This window comes from Schistocerca serialis, chromosome 2 (assembly GCF_023864345.2).
Source record: "Schistocerca serialis cubense isolate TAMUIC-IGC-003099 chromosome 2, iqSchSeri2.2, whole genome shotgun sequence".
In the NCBI taxonomy this organism is placed as follows: Eukaryota; Metazoa; Arthropoda; class Insecta; order Orthoptera; family Acrididae; genus Schistocerca; species Schistocerca serialis.
Window position 1 is genome coordinate 1,122,275,551 of NC_064639.1, and position 13,893 is coordinate 1,122,289,443.

A 13,893-nucleotide genomic window follows, 5' to 3' on the forward strand; every position below is an offset into this window, starting at 1 on the left:
GTCGTCCAGGGTGCCCTGGAAGTCTCGTGTACGCTGGCGGGATGGGGGCGGCGCGAATTCCCGCGGTCGGCGGCCTTCCTGGGCTATTGGTACCTTCATGTAGAGCTGCCGCTGGGCTCGCACTGCCTGCTGCTGAGAAAGTGATTGCTTTTGCTGATATGACTTGCAATAACGACTGCGCGAAACGCCGCTATCTCGTTAGGGGTGCTACGGCAGACACCCTCTCGAGCACCCCGAAGACTTCTTGAGCCCTCGGCTGTGATGGGTTCCAGGCTGACAAAAGAACTGTCGTGTGTGCATTCGCGGACGAGAGAAAGTCTGAGGCAAGTTCGAGTGAACTAGGATGGACTCCTGGGGTCCGTCGTTTCCGTAGTGTAGCGGTTATCACGTCTGCTTCACACGCAGAAGGTCCCCGGTTCGATCCCGGGCGGGAACAGTATTTTCCTGCCTATGTCGTATTGTCCTCCAATGAGCCACGTCGTGTGTGGATCTGCTGCATGTCCCTTCGTTTGCAAGTACCACATTTATTGAATTTTTTAGTTACGATGGCAACATCACTATAAGTTGTCTGTGAAGTAAGGTGCACACAAGCAGTTTCCGTGGTGTAGCGGTTATCACGTCTGCCTAACACGCAGAAGGTCCCCGGTTCGATCCCGGGCGGAAACACTTTTTCATCACTTTAAGCAAGACGTACTAAATGTATCTGCTACCATCTGTACCCGAAACCTTCGTAATCGCCTTCACGCGTCGGACCCGAGTGTCAATTGCTCACATCGAATAAGAAATTCATTTGATATTGACGGCGAGCTTTTTGCGCTGACTCAGCCACTGACGTGCGATCAGTTTGCACAAAACGCTAGGGCTCGTCCGGGATTTGAACCCGGGACCTCCTGCACCCTAAGCAGGAATCATACCCCTAGACCAACGAGCCCTGTGACACGGCGAATGCCAAATATTCCAGTCCCTCGATGTCGTCCAGGGTGCCCTGGAAGTCTCGTGTACGCTGGCGGGATGGGGGCGGCGCGAATTCCCGCGGTCGGCGGCCTTCCTGGGCTATTGGTACCTTCATGTAGAGCTGCCGCTGGGCTCGCACTGCCTGCTGCTGAGAAAGTGATTGCTTTTGCTGATATGACTTGCAATAACGACTGCGCGAAACGCCGCTATCTCGTTAGGGGTGCTACGGCAGACACCCTCTCGAGCACCCCGAAGACTTCTTGAGCCCTCGGCTGTGATGGGTTCCAGGCTGACAAAAGAACTGTCGTGTGTGCATTCGCGGACGAGAGAAAGTCTGAGGCAAGTTCGAGTGAACTAGGATGGACTCCTGGGGTCCGTCGTTTCCGTAGTGTAGCGGTTATCACGTCTGCTTCACACGCAGAAGGTCCCCGGTTCGATCCCGGGCGGGAACAGTATTTTCCTGCCTATGTCGTATTGTCCTCCAATGAGCCACGTCGTGTGTGGATCTGCTGCATGTCCCTTCGTTTGCAAGTACCACATTTATTGAATTTTTTAGTTACGATGGCAACATCACTATAAGTTGTCTGTGAAGTAAGGTGCACACAAGCAGTTTCCGTGGTGTAGCGGTTATCACGTCTGCCTAACACGCAGAAGGTCCCCGGTTCGATCCCGGGCGGAAACACTTTTTCATCACTTTAAGCAAGACGTACTAAATGTATCTGCTACCATCTGTACCCGAAACCTTCGTAATCGCCTTCACGCGTCGGACCCGAGTGTCAATTGCTCACATCGAATAAGAAATTCATTTGATATTGACGGCGAGCTTTTTGCGCTGACTCAGCCACTGACGTGCGATCAGTTTGCACAAAACGCTAGGGCTCGTCCGGGATTTGAACCCGGGACCTCCTGCACCCTAAGCAGGAATCATACCCCTAGACCAACGAGCCCTGTGACACGGCGAATGCCAAATATTCCAGTCCCTCGATGTCGTCCAGGGTGCCCTGGAAGTCTCGTGTACGCTGGCGGGATGGGGGCGGCGCGAATTCCCGCGGTCGGCGGCCTTCCTGGGCTATTGGTACCTTCATGTAGAGCTGCCGCTGGGCTCGCACTGCCTGCTGCTGAGAAAGTGATTGCTTTTGCTGATATGACTTGCAATAACGACTGCGCGAAACGCCGCTATCTCGTTAGGGGTGCTACGGCAGACACCCTCTCGAGCACCCCGAAGACTTCTTGAGCCCTCGGCTGTGATGGGTTCCAGGCTGACAAAAGAACTGTCGTGTGTGCATTCGCGGACGAGAGAAAGTCTGAGGCAAGTTCGAGTGAACTAGGATGGACTCCTCGGGTCCGTCGTTTCCGTAGTGTAGCGGTTATCACGTCTGCTTCACACGCAGAAGGTCCCCGGTTCGATCCCGGGCGGGAACAGTATTTTCCTGCCTATGTCGTATTGTCCTCCAATGAGCCACGTCGTGTGTGGATCTGCTGCATGTCCCTTCGTTTGCAAGTACCACATTTATTGAATTTTTTAGTTACGATGGCAACATCACTATAAGTTGTCTGTGAAGTAAGGTGCACACAAGCAGTTTCCGTGGTGTAGCGGTTATCACGTCTGCCTAACACGCAGAAGGTCCCCGGTTCGATCCCGGGCGGAAACACTTTTTCATCACTTTAAGCAAGACGTACTAAATGTATCTGCTACCATCTGTACCCGAAACCTTCGTAATCGCCTTCACGCGTCGGACCCGAGTGTCAATTGCTCACATCGAATAAGAAATTCATTTGATATTGACGGCGAGCTTTTTGCGCTGACTCAGCCACTGACGTGCGATCAGTTTGCACAAAACGCTAGGGCTCGTCCGGGATTTGAACCCGGGACCTCCTGCACCCTAAGCAGGAATCATACCCCTAGACCAACGAGCCCTGTGACACGGCGAATGCCAAATATTCCAGTCCCTCGATGTCGTCCAGGGTGCCCTGGAAGTCTCGTGTACGCTGGCGGGATGGGGGCGTCGCGAATTCCCGCGGTCGGCGGCCTTCCTGGGCTATTGGTACCTTCATGTAGAGCTGCCGCTGGGCTCGCACTGCCTGCTGCTGAGAAAGTGATTGCTTTTGCTGATATGACTTGCAATAACGACTGCGCGAAACGCCGCTATCTCGTTAGGGGTGCTACGGCAGACACCCTCTCGAGCACCCCGAAGACTTCTTGAGCCCTCGGCTGTGATGGGTTCCAGGCTGACAAAAGAACTGTCGTGTGTGCATTCGCGGACGAGAGAAAGTCTGAGGCAAGTTCGAGTGAACTAGGATGGACTCCTCGGGTCCGTCGTTTCCGTAGTGTAGCGGTTATCACGTCTGCTTCACACGCAGAAGGTCCCCGGTTCGATCCCGGGCGGGAACAGTATTTTCCTGCCTATGTCGTATTGTCCTCCAATGAGCCACGTCGTGTGTGGATCTGCTGCATGTCCCTTCGTTTGCAAGTACCACATTTATTGAATTTTTTAGTTACGATGGCAACATCACTATAAGTTGTCTGTGAAGTAAGGTGCACACAAGCAGTTTCCGTGGTGTAGCGGTTATCACGTCTGCCTAACACGCAGAAGGTCCCCGGTTCGATCCCGGGCGGAAACACTTTTTCATCACTTTAAGCAAGACGTACTAAATGTATCTGCTACCATCTGTACCCGAAACCTTCGTAATCGCCTTCACGCGTCGGACCCGAGTGTCAATTGCTCACATCGAATAAGAAATTCATTTGATATTGACGGCGAGCTTTTTGCGCTGACTCAGCCACTGACGTGCGATCAGTTTGCACAAAACGCTAGGGCTCGTCCGGGATTTGAACCCGGGACCTCCTGCACCCTAAGCAGGAATCATACCCCTAGACCAACGAGCCCTGTGACACGGCGAATGCCAAATATTCCAGTCCCTCGATGTCGTCCAGGGTGCCCTGGAAGTCTCGTGTACGCTGGCGGGATGGGGGCGGCGCGAATTCCCGCGGTCGGCGGCCTTCCTGGGCTATTGGTACCTTCATGTAGAGCTGCCGCTGGGCTCGCACTGCCTGCTGCTGAGAAAGTGATTGCTTTTGCTGATATGACTTGCAATAACGACTGCGCGAAACGCCGCTATCTCGTTAGGGGTGCTACGGCAGACACCCTCTCGAGCACCCCGAAGACTTCTTGAGCCCTCGGCTGTGATGGGTTCCAGGCTGACAAAAGAACTGTCGTGTGTGCATTCGCGGACGAGAGAAAGTCTGAGGCAAGTTCGAGTGAACTAGGATGGACTCCTCGGGTCCGTCGTTTCCGTAGTGTAGCGGTTATCACGTCTGCTTCACACGCAGAAGGTCCCCGGTTCGATCCCGGGCGGGAACAGTATTTTCCTGCCTATGTCGTATTGTCCTCCAATGAGCCACGTCGTGTGTGGATCTGCTGCATGTCCCTTCGTTTGCAAGTACCACATTTATTGAATTTTTTAGTTACGATGGCAACATCACTATAAGTTGTCTGTGAAGTAAGGTGCACACAAGCAGTTTCCGTGGTGTAGCGGTTATCACGTCTGCCTAACACGCAGAAGGTCCCCGGTTCGATCCCGGGCGGAAACACTTTTTCATCACTTTAAGCAAGACGTACTAAATGTATCTGCTACCATCTGTACCCGAAACCTTCGTAATCGCCTTCACGCGTCGGACCCGAGTGTCAATTGCTCACATCGAATAAGAAATTCATTTGATATTGACGGCGAGCTTTTTGCGCTGACTCAGCCACTGACGTGCGATCAGTTTGCACAAAACGCTAGGGCTCGTCCGGGATTTGAACCCGGGACCTCCTGCACCCTAAGCAGGAATCATACCCCTAGACCAACGAGCCCTGTGACACGGCGAATGCCAAATATTCCAGTCCCTCGATGTCGTCCAGGGTGCCCTGGAAGTCTCGTGTACGCTGGCGGGATGGGGGCGTCGCGAATTCCCGCGGTCGGCGGCCTTCCTGGGCTATTGGTACCTTCATGTAGAGCTGCCGCTGGGCTCGCACTGCCTGCTGCTGAGAAAGTGATTGCTTTTGCTGATATGACTTGCAATAACGACTGCGCGAAACGCCGCTATCTCGTTAGGGGTGCTACGGCAGACACCCTCTCGAGCACCCCGAAGACTTCTTGAGCCCTCGGCTGTGATGGGTTCCAGGCTGACAAAAGAACTGTCGTGTGTGCATTCGCGGACGAGAGAAAGTCTGAGGCAAGTTCGAGTGAACTAGGATGGACTCCTCGGGTCCGTCGTTTCCGTAGTGTAGCGGTTATCACGTCTGCTTCACACGCAGAAGGTCCCCGGTTCGATCCCGGGCGGGAACAGTATTTTCCTGCCTATGTCGTATTGTCCTCCAATGAGCCACGTCGTGTGTGGATCTGCTGCATGTCCCTTCGTTTGCAAGTACCACATTTATTGAATTTTTTAGTTACGATGGCAACATCACTATAAGTTGTCTGTGAAGTAAGGTGCACACAAGCAGTTTCCGTGGTGTAGCGGTTATCACGTCTGCCTAACACGCAGAAGGTCCCCGGTTCGATCCCGGGCGGAAACACTTTTTCATCACTTTAAGCAAGACGTACTAAATGTATCTGCTACCATCTGTACCCGAAACCTTCGTAATCGCCTTCACGCGTCGGACCCGAGTGTCAATTGCTCACATCGAATAAGAAATTCATTTGATATTGACGGCGAGCTTTTTGCGCTGACTCAGCCACTGACGTGCGATCAGTTTGCACAAAACGCTAGGGCTCGTCCGGGATTTGAACCCGGGACCTCCTGCACCCTAAGCAGGAATCATACCCCTAGACCAACGAGCCCTGTGACACGGCGAATGCCAAATATTCCAGTCCCTCGATGTCGTCCAGGGTGCCCTGGAAGTCTCGTGTACGCTGGCGGGATGGGGGCGGCGCGAATTCCCGCGGTCGGCGGCCTTCCTGGGCTATTGGTACCTTCATGTAGAGCTGCCGCTGGGCTCGCACTGCCTGCTGCTGAGAAAGTGATTGCTTTTGCTGATATGACTTGCAATAACGACTGCGCGAAACGCCGCTATCTCGTTAGGGGTGCTACGGCAGACACCCTCTCGAGCACCCCGAAGACTTCTTGAGCCCTCGGCTGTGATGGGTTCCAGGCTGACAAAAGAACTGTCGTGTGCGCATTCGCGGACGAGAGAAAGTCTGAGGCAAGTTCGAGTGAACTAGGATGGACTCCTCGGGTCCCTCGTTTCCGTAGTGTAGCGGTTATCACGTCTGCTTCACACGCAGAAGGTCCCCGGTTCGATCCCGGGCGGGAACAGTATTTTCCTGCCTATGTCGTATTGTCCTCCAATGAGCCACGTCGTGTGTGGATCTGCTGCATGTCCCTTCGTTTGCAAGTACCACATTTATTGAATTTTTTAGTTACGATGGCAACATCACTATAAGTTGTCTGTGAAGTAAGGTGCACACAAGCAGTTTCCGTGGTGTAGCGGTTATCACGTCTGCCTAACACGCAGAAGGTCCCCGGTTCGATCCCGGGCGGAAACACTTTTTCATCACTTTAAGCAAGACGTACTAAATGTATCTGCTACCATCTGTACCCGAAACCTTCGTAATCGCCTTCACGCGTCGGACCCGAGTGTCAATTGCTCACATCGAATAAGAAATTCATTTGATATTGACGGCGAGCTTTTTGCGCTGACTCAGCCACTGACGTGCGATCAGTTTGCACAAAACGCTAGGGCTCGTCCGGGATTTGAACCCGGGACCTCCTGCACCCTAAGCAGGAATCATACCCCTAGACCAACGAGCCCTGTGACACGGCGAATGCCAAATATTCCAGTCCCTCGATGTCGTCCAGGGTGCCCTGGAAGTCTCGTGTACGCTGGCGGGATGGGGGCGGCGCGAATTCCCGCGGTCGGCGGCCTTCCTGGGCTATTGGTACCTTCATGTAGAGCTGCCGCTGGGCTCGCACTGCCTGCTGCTGAGAAAGTGATTGCTTTTGCTGATATGACTTGCAATAACGACTGCGCGAAACGCCGCTATCTCGTTAGGGGTGCTACGGCAGACACCCTCTCGAGCACCCCGAAGACTTCTTGAGCCCTCGGCTGTGATGGGTTCCAGGCTGACAAAAGAACTGTCGTGTGCGCATTCGCGGACGAGAGAAAGTCTGAGGCAAGTTCGAGTGAACTAGGATGGACTCCTCGGGTCCGTCGTTTCCGTAGTGTAGCGGTTATCACGTCTGCTTCACACGCAGAAGGTCCCCGGTTCGATCCCGGGCGGGAACAGTATTTTCCTGCCTATGTCGTATTGTCCTCCAATGAGCCACGTCGTGTGTGGATCTGCTGCATGTCCCTTCGTTTGCAAGTACCACATTTATTGAATTTTTTAGTTACGATGGCAACATCACTATAAGTTGTCTGTGAAGTAAGGTGCACACAAGCAGTTTCCGTGGTGTAGCGGTTATCACGTCTGCCTAACACGCAGAAGGTCCCCGGTTCGATCCCGGGCGGAAACACTTTTTCATCACTTTAAGCAAGACGTACTAAATGTATCTGCTACCATCTGTACCCGAAACCTTCGTAATCGCCTTCACGCGTCGGACCCGAGTGTCAATTGCTCACATCGAATAAGAAATTCATTTGATATTGACGGCGAGCTTTTTGCGCTGACTCAGCCACTGACGTGCGATCAGTTTGCACAAAACGCTAGGGCTCGTCCGGGATTTGAACCCGGGACCTCCTGCACCCTAAGCAGGAATCATACCCCTAGACCAACGAGCCCTGTGACACGGCGAATGCCAAATATTCCAGTCCCTCGATGTCGTCCAGGGTGCCCTGGAAGTCTCGTGTACGCTGGCGGGATGGGGGCGGCGCGAATTCCCGCGGTCGGCGGCCTTCCTGGGCTATTGGTACCTTCATGTAGAGCTGCCGCTGGGCTCGCACTGCCTGCTGCTGAGAAAGTGATTGCTTTTGCTGATATGACTTGCAATAACGACTGCGCGAAACGCCGCTATCTCGTTAGGGGTGCTACGGCAGACACCCTCTCGAGCACCCCGAAGACTTCTTGAGCCCTCGGCTGTGATGGGTTCCAGGCTGACAAAAGAACTGTCGTGTGTGCATTCGCGGACGAGAGAAAGTCTGAGGCAAGTTCGAGTGAACTAGGATGGACTCCTCGGGTCCGTCGTTTCCGTAGTGTAGCGGTTATCACGTCTGCTTCACACGCAGAAGGTCCCCGGTTCGATCCCGGGCGGGAACAGTATTTTCCTGCCTATGTCGTATTGTCCTCCAATGAGCCACGTCGTGTGTGGATCTGCTGCATGTCCCTTCGTTTGCAAGTACCACATTTATTGAATTTTTTAGTTACGATGGCAACATCACTATAAGTTGTCTGTGAAGTAAGGTGCACACAAGCAGTTTCCGTGGTGTAGCGGTTATCACGTCTGCCTAACACGCAGAAGGTCCCCGGTTCGATCCCGGGCGGAAACACTTTTTCATCACTTTAAGCAAGACGTACTAAATGTATCTGCTACCATCTGTACCCGAAACCTTCGTAATCGCCTTCACGCGTCGGACCCGAGTGTCAATTGCTCACATCGAATAAGAAATTCATTTGATATTGACGGCGAGCTTTTTGCGCTGACTCAGCCACTGACGTGCGATCAGTTTGCACAAAACGCTAGGGCTCGTCCGGGATTTGAACCCGGGACCTCCTGCACCCTAAGCAGGAATCATACCCCTAGACCAACGAGCCCTGTGACACGGCGAATGCCAAATATTCCAGTCCCTCGATGTCGTCCAGGGTGCCCTGGAAGTCTCGTGTACGCTGGCGGGATGGGGGCGGCGCGAATTCCCGCGGTCGGCGGCCTTCCTGGGCTATTGGTACCTTCATGTAGAGCTGCCGCTGGGCTCGCACTGCCTGCTGCTGAGAAAGTGATTGCTTTTGCTGATATGACTTGCAATAACGACTGCGCGAAACGCCGCTATCTCGTTAGGGGTGCTACGGCAGACACCCTCTCGAGCACCCCGAAGACTTCTTGAGCCCTCGGCTGTGATGGGTTCCAGGCTGACAAAAGAACTGTCGTGTGTGCATTCGCGGACGAGAGAAAGTCTGAGGCAAGTTCGAGTGAACTAGGATGGACTCCTCGGGTCCGTCGTTTCCGTAGTGTAGCGGTTATCACGTCTGCTTCACACGCAGAAGGTCCCCGGTTCGATCCCGGGCGGGAACAGTATTTTCCTGCCTATGTCGTATTGTCCTCCAATGAGCCACGTCGTGTGTGGATCTGCTGCATGTCCCTTCGTTTGCAAGTACCACATTTATTGAATTTTTTAGTTACGATGGCAACATCACTATAAGTTGTCTGTGAAGTAAGGTGCACACAAGCAGTTTCCGTGGTGTAGCGGTTATCACGTCTGCCTAACACGCAGAAGGTCCCCGGTTCGATCCCGGGCGGAAACACTTTTTCATCACTTTAAGCAAGACGTACTAAATGTATCTGCTACCATCTGTACCCGAAACCTTCGTAATCGCCTTCACGCGTCGGACCCGAGTGTCAATTGCTCACATCGAATAAGAAATTCATTTGATATTGACGGCGAGCTTTTTGCGCTGACTCAGCCACTGACGTGCGATCAGTTTGCACAAAACGCTAGGGCTCGTCCGGGATTTGAACCCGGGACCTCCTGCACCCTAAGCAGGAATCATACCCCTAGACCAACGAGCCCTGTGACACGGCGAATGCCAAATATTCCAGTCCCTCGATGTCGTCCAGGGTGCCCTGGAAGTCTCGTGTACGCTGGCGGGATGGGGGCGGCGCGAATTCCCGCGGTCGGCGGCCTTCCTGGGCTATTGGTACCTTCATGTAGAGCTGCCGCTGGGCTCGCACTGCCTGCTGCTGAGAAAGTGATTGCTTTTGCTGATATGACTTGCAATAACGACTGCGCGAAACGCCGCTATCTCGTTAGGGGTGCTACGGCAGACACCCTCTCGAGCACCCCGAAGACTTCTTGAGCCCTCGGCTGTGATGGGTTCCAGGCTGACAAAAGAACTGTCGTGTGCGCATTCGCGGACGAGAGAAAGTCTGAGGCAAGTTCGAGTGAACTAGGATGGACTCCTCGGGTCCGTCGTTTCCGTAGTGTAGCGGTTATCACGTCTGCTTCACACGCAGAAGGTCCCCGGTTCGATCCCGGGCGGGAACAGTATTTTCCTGCCTATGTCGTATTGTCCTCCAATGAGCCACGTCGTGTGTGGATCTGCTGCATGTCCCTTCGTTTGCAAGTACCACATTTATTGAATTTTTTAGTTACGATGGCAACATCACTATAAGTTGTCTGTGAAGTAAGGTGCACACAAGCAGTTTCCGTGGTGTAGCGGTTATCACGTCTGCCTAACACGCAGAAGGTCCCCGGTTCGATCCCGGGCGGAAACACTTTTTCATCACTTTAAGCAAGACGTACTAAATGTATCTGCTACCATCTGTACCCGAAACCTTCGTAATCGCCTTCACGCGTCGGACCCGAGTGTCAATTGCTCACATCGAATAAGAAATTCATTTGATATTGACGGCGAGCTTTTTGCGCTGACTCAGCCACTGACGTGCGATCAGTTTGCACAAAACGCTAGGGCTCGTCCGGGATTTGAACCCGGGACCTCCTGCACCCTAAGCAGGAATCATACCCCTAGACCAACGAGCCCTGTGACACGGCGAATGCCAAATATTCCAGTCCCTCGATGTCGTCCAGGGTGCCCTGGAAGTCTCGTGTACGCTGGCGGGATGGGGGCGGCGCGAATTCCCGCGGTCGGCGGCCTTCCTGGGCTATTGGTACCTTCATGTAGAGCTGCCGCTGGGCTCGCACTGCCTGCTGCTGAGAAAGTGATTGCTTTTGCTGATATGACTTGCAATAACGACTGCGCGAAACGCCGCTATCTCGTTAGGGGTGCTACGGCAGACACCCTCTCGAGCACCCCGAAGACTTCTTGAGCCCTCGGCTGTGATGGGTTCCAGGCTGACAAAAGAACTGTCGTGTGTGCATTCGCGGACGAGAGAAAGTCTGAGGCAAGTTCGAGTGAACTAGGATGGACTCCTCGGGTCCGTCGTTTCCGTAGTGTAGCGGTTATCACGTCTGCTTCACACGCAGAAGGTCCCCGGTTCGATCCCGGGCGGGAACAGTATTTTCCTGCCTATGTCGTATTGTCCTCCAATGAGCCACGTCGTGTGTGGATCTGCTGCATGTCCCTTCGTTTGCAAGTACCACATTTATTGAATTTTTTAGTTACGATGGCAACATCACTATAAGTTGTCTGTGAAGTAAGGTGCACACAAGCAGTTTCCGTGGTGTAGCGGTTATCACGTCTGCCTAACACGCAGAAGGTCCCCGGTTCGATCCCGGGCGGAAACACTTTTTCATCACTTTAAGCAAGACGTACTAAATGTATCTGCTACCATCTGTACCCGAAACCTTCGTAATCGCCTTCACGCGTCGGACCCGAGTGTCAATTGCTCACATCGAATAAGAAATTCATTTGATATTGACGGCGAGCTTTTTGCGCTGACTCAGCCACTGACGTGCGATCAGTTTGCACAAAACGCTAGGGCTCGTCCGGGATTTGAACCCGGGACCTCCTGCACCCTAAGCAGGAATCATACCCCTAGACCAACGAGCCCTGTGACACGGCGAATGCCAAATATTCCAGTCCCTCGATGTCGTCCAGGGTGCCCTGGAAGTCTCGTGTACGCTGGCGGGATGGGGGCGTCGCGAATTCCCGCGGTCGGCGGCCTTCCTGGGCTATTGGTACCTTCATGTAAAGCTGCCGCTGGGCTCGCACTGCCTGCTGCTGAGAAAGTGATTGCTTTTGCTGATATGACTTGCAATAACGACTGCGCGAAACGCCGCTATCTCGTTAGGGGTGCTACGGCAGACACCCTCTCGAGCACCCCGAAGACTTCTTGAGCCCTCGGCTGTGATGGGTTCCAGGCTGACAAAAGAACTGTCGTGTGTGCATTCGCGGACGAGAGAAAGTCTGAGGCAAGTTCGAGTGAACTAGGATGGACTCCTCGGGTCCGTCGTTTCCGTAGTGTAGCGGTTATCACGTCTGCTTCACACGCAGAAGGTCCCCGGTTCGATCCCGGGCGGGAACAGTATTTTCCTGCCTATGTCGTATTGTCCTCCAATGAGCCACGTCGTGTGTGGATCTGCTGCATGTCCCTTCGTTTGCAAGTACCACATTTATTGAATTTTTTAGTTACGATGGCAACATCACTATAAGTTGTCTGTGAAGTAAGGTGCACACAAGCAGTTTCCGTGGTGTAGCGGTTATCACGTCTGCCTAACACGCAGAAGGTCCCCGGTTCGATCCCGGGCGGAAACACTTTTTCATCACTTTAAGCAAGACGTACTAAATGTATCTGCTACCATCTGTACCCGAAACCTTCGTAATCGCCTTCACGCGTCGGACCCGAGTGTCAATTGCTCACATCGAATAAGAAATTCATTTGATATTGACGGCGAGCTTTTTGCGCTGACTCAGCCACTGACGTGCGATCAGTTTGCACAAAACGCTAGGGCTCGTCCGGGATTTGAACCCGGGACCTCCTGCACCCTAAGCAGGAATCATACCCCTAGACCAACGAGCCCTGTGACACGGCGAATGCCAAATATTCCAGTCCCTCGATGTCGTCCAGGGTGCCCTGGAAGTCTCGTGTACGCTGGCGGGATGGGGGCGGCGCGAATTCCCGCGGTCGGCGGCCTTCCTGGGCTATTGGTACCTTCATGTAGAGCTGCCGCTGGGCTCGCACTGCCTGCTGCTGAGAAAGTGATTGCTTTTGCTGATATGACTTGCAATAACGACTGCGCGAAACGCCGCTATCTCGTTAGGGGTGCTACGGCAGACACCCTCTCGAGCACCCCGAAGACTTCTTGAGCCCTCGGCTGTGATGGGTTCCAGGCTGACAAAAGAACTGTCGTGTGTGCATTCGCGGACGAGAGAAAGTCTGAGGCAAGTTCGAGTGAACTAGGATGGACTCCTCGGGTCCGTCGTTTCCGTAGTGTAGCGGTTATCACGTCTGCTTCACACGCAGAAGGTCCCCGGTTCGATCCCGGGCGGGAACAGTATTTTCCTGCCTATGTCGTATTGTCCTCCAATGAGCCACGTCGTGTGTGGATCTGCTGCATGTCCCTTCGTTTGCAAGTACCACATTTATTGAATTTTTTAGTTACGATGGCAACATCACTATAAGTTGTCTGTGAAGTAAGGTGCACACAAGCAGTTTCCGTGGTGTAGCGGTTATCACGTCTGCCTAACACGCAGAAGGTCCCCGGTTCGATCCCGGGCGGAAACACTTTTTCATCACTTTAAGCAAGACGTACTAAATGTATCTGCTACCATCTGTACCCGAAACCTTCGTAATCGCCTTCACGCGTCGGACCCGAGTGTCAATTGCTCACATCGAATAAGAAATTCATTTGATATTGACGGCGAGCTTTTTGCGCTGACTCAGCCGCTGACGTGCGATCAGTTTGCACAAAACGCTAGGGCTCGTCCGGGATTTGAACCCGGGACCTCCTGCACCCTAAGCAGGAATCATACCCCTAGACCAACGAGCCCTGTGACACGGCGAATGCCAAATATTCCAGTCCCTCGATGTCGTCCAGGGTGCCCTGGAAGTCTCGTGTACGCTGGCGGGATGGGGGCGGCGCGAATTCCCGCGGTCGGCGGCCTTCCTGGGCTATTGGTACCTTCATGTAGAGCTGCCGCTGGGCTCGCACTGCCTGCTGCTGAGAAAGTGATTGCTTTTGCTGATATGACTTGCAATAACGACTGCGCGAAACGCCGCTATCTCGTTAGGGGTGCTACGGCAGACACCCTCTCGAGCACCCCGAAGACTTCTTGAGCCCTCGGCTGTGATGGGTTCCAGGCTGACAAAAGAACTGTCGTGTGTGCATTCGCGGACGAGAG

At 53.5% G+C, this 13,893-nt stretch overlaps 42 non-coding genes across 42 annotated transcripts; 28 read left to right on the plus strand and 14 right to left on the minus strand.

Moving 5' to 3' along the window:
• The first annotated feature begins 363 nt into the window (after positions 1–363).
• Trnav-cac (transfer RNA valine (anticodon CAC)) lies at positions 364–436 on the plus strand. The gene has a single exon. It is a non-coding gene; the product is annotated as a tRNA-Val (tRNA).
• A 157-nt stretch (positions 437–593) lies between these two features.
• Trnav-aac (transfer RNA valine (anticodon AAC)) lies at positions 594–666 on the plus strand. Its single transcript has one exon. It is a non-coding gene; the product is annotated as a tRNA-Val (tRNA).
• Positions 667–859: 193 nt separating this feature from the next.
• On the minus strand, positions 860–931 carry Trnap-agg (transfer RNA proline (anticodon AGG)). The gene has a single exon. It is a non-coding gene; the product is annotated as a tRNA-Pro (tRNA).
• Positions 932–1,333: 402 nt separating this feature from the next.
• Positions 1,334–1,406, plus strand: Trnav-cac (transfer RNA valine (anticodon CAC)). The gene has a single exon. It is a non-coding gene; the product is annotated as a tRNA-Val (tRNA).
• A 157-nt stretch (positions 1,407–1,563) lies between these two features.
• On the plus strand, positions 1,564–1,636 carry Trnav-aac (transfer RNA valine (anticodon AAC)). The gene has a single exon. It is a non-coding gene; the product is annotated as a tRNA-Val (tRNA).
• A 193-nt stretch (positions 1,637–1,829) lies between these two features.
• On the minus strand, positions 1,830–1,901 carry Trnap-agg (transfer RNA proline (anticodon AGG)). Its single transcript has one exon. It is a non-coding gene; the product is annotated as a tRNA-Pro (tRNA).
• A 402-nt stretch (positions 1,902–2,303) lies between these two features.
• Positions 2,304–2,376, plus strand: Trnav-cac (transfer RNA valine (anticodon CAC)). Its single transcript has one exon. It is a non-coding gene; the product is annotated as a tRNA-Val (tRNA).
• A 157-nt stretch (positions 2,377–2,533) lies between these two features.
• On the plus strand, positions 2,534–2,606 carry Trnav-aac (transfer RNA valine (anticodon AAC)). Its single transcript has one exon. It is a non-coding gene; the product is annotated as a tRNA-Val (tRNA).
• Positions 2,607–2,799: 193 nt separating this feature from the next.
• Positions 2,800–2,871, minus strand: Trnap-agg (transfer RNA proline (anticodon AGG)). Its single transcript has one exon. It is a non-coding gene; the product is annotated as a tRNA-Pro (tRNA).
• A 402-nt stretch (positions 2,872–3,273) lies between these two features.
• Trnav-cac (transfer RNA valine (anticodon CAC)) lies at positions 3,274–3,346 on the plus strand. Its single transcript has one exon. It is a non-coding gene; the product is annotated as a tRNA-Val (tRNA).
• A 157-nt stretch (positions 3,347–3,503) lies between these two features.
• Trnav-aac (transfer RNA valine (anticodon AAC)) lies at positions 3,504–3,576 on the plus strand. The gene has a single exon. It is a non-coding gene; the product is annotated as a tRNA-Val (tRNA).
• A 193-nt stretch (positions 3,577–3,769) lies between these two features.
• Trnap-agg (transfer RNA proline (anticodon AGG)) lies at positions 3,770–3,841 on the minus strand. The gene has a single exon. It is a non-coding gene; the product is annotated as a tRNA-Pro (tRNA).
• Positions 3,842–4,243: 402 nt separating this feature from the next.
• Trnav-cac (transfer RNA valine (anticodon CAC)) lies at positions 4,244–4,316 on the plus strand. The gene has a single exon. It is a non-coding gene; the product is annotated as a tRNA-Val (tRNA).
• A 157-nt stretch (positions 4,317–4,473) lies between these two features.
• On the plus strand, positions 4,474–4,546 carry Trnav-aac (transfer RNA valine (anticodon AAC)). Its single transcript has one exon. It is a non-coding gene; the product is annotated as a tRNA-Val (tRNA).
• A 193-nt stretch (positions 4,547–4,739) lies between these two features.
• Positions 4,740–4,811, minus strand: Trnap-agg (transfer RNA proline (anticodon AGG)). The gene has a single exon. It is a non-coding gene; the product is annotated as a tRNA-Pro (tRNA).
• A 402-nt stretch (positions 4,812–5,213) lies between these two features.
• Positions 5,214–5,286, plus strand: Trnav-cac (transfer RNA valine (anticodon CAC)). The gene has a single exon. It is a non-coding gene; the product is annotated as a tRNA-Val (tRNA).
• Positions 5,287–5,443: 157 nt separating this feature from the next.
• On the plus strand, positions 5,444–5,516 carry Trnav-aac (transfer RNA valine (anticodon AAC)). The gene has a single exon. It is a non-coding gene; the product is annotated as a tRNA-Val (tRNA).
• Positions 5,517–5,709: 193 nt separating this feature from the next.
• Positions 5,710–5,781, minus strand: Trnap-agg (transfer RNA proline (anticodon AGG)). Its single transcript has one exon. It is a non-coding gene; the product is annotated as a tRNA-Pro (tRNA).
• A 402-nt stretch (positions 5,782–6,183) lies between these two features.
• Trnav-cac (transfer RNA valine (anticodon CAC)) lies at positions 6,184–6,256 on the plus strand. The gene has a single exon. It is a non-coding gene; the product is annotated as a tRNA-Val (tRNA).
• Positions 6,257–6,413: 157 nt separating this feature from the next.
• On the plus strand, positions 6,414–6,486 carry Trnav-aac (transfer RNA valine (anticodon AAC)). Its single transcript has one exon. It is a non-coding gene; the product is annotated as a tRNA-Val (tRNA).
• Positions 6,487–6,679: 193 nt separating this feature from the next.
• Trnap-agg (transfer RNA proline (anticodon AGG)) lies at positions 6,680–6,751 on the minus strand. Its single transcript has one exon. It is a non-coding gene; the product is annotated as a tRNA-Pro (tRNA).
• Positions 6,752–7,153: 402 nt separating this feature from the next.
• Positions 7,154–7,226, plus strand: Trnav-cac (transfer RNA valine (anticodon CAC)). The gene has a single exon. It is a non-coding gene; the product is annotated as a tRNA-Val (tRNA).
• A 157-nt stretch (positions 7,227–7,383) lies between these two features.
• Trnav-aac (transfer RNA valine (anticodon AAC)) lies at positions 7,384–7,456 on the plus strand. The gene has a single exon. It is a non-coding gene; the product is annotated as a tRNA-Val (tRNA).
• Positions 7,457–7,649: 193 nt separating this feature from the next.
• Positions 7,650–7,721, minus strand: Trnap-agg (transfer RNA proline (anticodon AGG)). The gene has a single exon. It is a non-coding gene; the product is annotated as a tRNA-Pro (tRNA).
• A 402-nt stretch (positions 7,722–8,123) lies between these two features.
• Trnav-cac (transfer RNA valine (anticodon CAC)) lies at positions 8,124–8,196 on the plus strand. Its single transcript has one exon. It is a non-coding gene; the product is annotated as a tRNA-Val (tRNA).
• A 157-nt stretch (positions 8,197–8,353) lies between these two features.
• Trnav-aac (transfer RNA valine (anticodon AAC)) lies at positions 8,354–8,426 on the plus strand. Its single transcript has one exon. It is a non-coding gene; the product is annotated as a tRNA-Val (tRNA).
• Positions 8,427–8,619: 193 nt separating this feature from the next.
• On the minus strand, positions 8,620–8,691 carry Trnap-agg (transfer RNA proline (anticodon AGG)). Its single transcript has one exon. It is a non-coding gene; the product is annotated as a tRNA-Pro (tRNA).
• A 402-nt stretch (positions 8,692–9,093) lies between these two features.
• Positions 9,094–9,166, plus strand: Trnav-cac (transfer RNA valine (anticodon CAC)). The gene has a single exon. It is a non-coding gene; the product is annotated as a tRNA-Val (tRNA).
• Positions 9,167–9,323: 157 nt separating this feature from the next.
• On the plus strand, positions 9,324–9,396 carry Trnav-aac (transfer RNA valine (anticodon AAC)). Its single transcript has one exon. It is a non-coding gene; the product is annotated as a tRNA-Val (tRNA).
• A 193-nt stretch (positions 9,397–9,589) lies between these two features.
• Positions 9,590–9,661, minus strand: Trnap-agg (transfer RNA proline (anticodon AGG)). The gene has a single exon. It is a non-coding gene; the product is annotated as a tRNA-Pro (tRNA).
• Positions 9,662–10,063: 402 nt separating this feature from the next.
• Positions 10,064–10,136, plus strand: Trnav-cac (transfer RNA valine (anticodon CAC)). Its single transcript has one exon. It is a non-coding gene; the product is annotated as a tRNA-Val (tRNA).
• A 157-nt stretch (positions 10,137–10,293) lies between these two features.
• Positions 10,294–10,366, plus strand: Trnav-aac (transfer RNA valine (anticodon AAC)). Its single transcript has one exon. It is a non-coding gene; the product is annotated as a tRNA-Val (tRNA).
• A 193-nt stretch (positions 10,367–10,559) lies between these two features.
• Trnap-agg (transfer RNA proline (anticodon AGG)) lies at positions 10,560–10,631 on the minus strand. The gene has a single exon. It is a non-coding gene; the product is annotated as a tRNA-Pro (tRNA).
• Positions 10,632–11,033: 402 nt separating this feature from the next.
• Positions 11,034–11,106, plus strand: Trnav-cac (transfer RNA valine (anticodon CAC)). Its single transcript has one exon. It is a non-coding gene; the product is annotated as a tRNA-Val (tRNA).
• Positions 11,107–11,263: 157 nt separating this feature from the next.
• On the plus strand, positions 11,264–11,336 carry Trnav-aac (transfer RNA valine (anticodon AAC)). Its single transcript has one exon. It is a non-coding gene; the product is annotated as a tRNA-Val (tRNA).
• A 193-nt stretch (positions 11,337–11,529) lies between these two features.
• Trnap-agg (transfer RNA proline (anticodon AGG)) lies at positions 11,530–11,601 on the minus strand. The gene has a single exon. It is a non-coding gene; the product is annotated as a tRNA-Pro (tRNA).
• A 402-nt stretch (positions 11,602–12,003) lies between these two features.
• Trnav-cac (transfer RNA valine (anticodon CAC)) lies at positions 12,004–12,076 on the plus strand. The gene has a single exon. It is a non-coding gene; the product is annotated as a tRNA-Val (tRNA).
• A 157-nt stretch (positions 12,077–12,233) lies between these two features.
• Trnav-aac (transfer RNA valine (anticodon AAC)) lies at positions 12,234–12,306 on the plus strand. Its single transcript has one exon. It is a non-coding gene; the product is annotated as a tRNA-Val (tRNA).
• A 193-nt stretch (positions 12,307–12,499) lies between these two features.
• Positions 12,500–12,571, minus strand: Trnap-agg (transfer RNA proline (anticodon AGG)). The gene has a single exon. It is a non-coding gene; the product is annotated as a tRNA-Pro (tRNA).
• Positions 12,572–12,973: 402 nt separating this feature from the next.
• On the plus strand, positions 12,974–13,046 carry Trnav-cac (transfer RNA valine (anticodon CAC)). Its single transcript has one exon. It is a non-coding gene; the product is annotated as a tRNA-Val (tRNA).
• A 157-nt stretch (positions 13,047–13,203) lies between these two features.
• On the plus strand, positions 13,204–13,276 carry Trnav-aac (transfer RNA valine (anticodon AAC)). The gene has a single exon. It is a non-coding gene; the product is annotated as a tRNA-Val (tRNA).
• A 193-nt stretch (positions 13,277–13,469) lies between these two features.
• Trnap-agg (transfer RNA proline (anticodon AGG)) lies at positions 13,470–13,541 on the minus strand. The gene has a single exon. It is a non-coding gene; the product is annotated as a tRNA-Pro (tRNA).
• Positions 13,542–13,893: the final 352 nt, after the last annotated feature.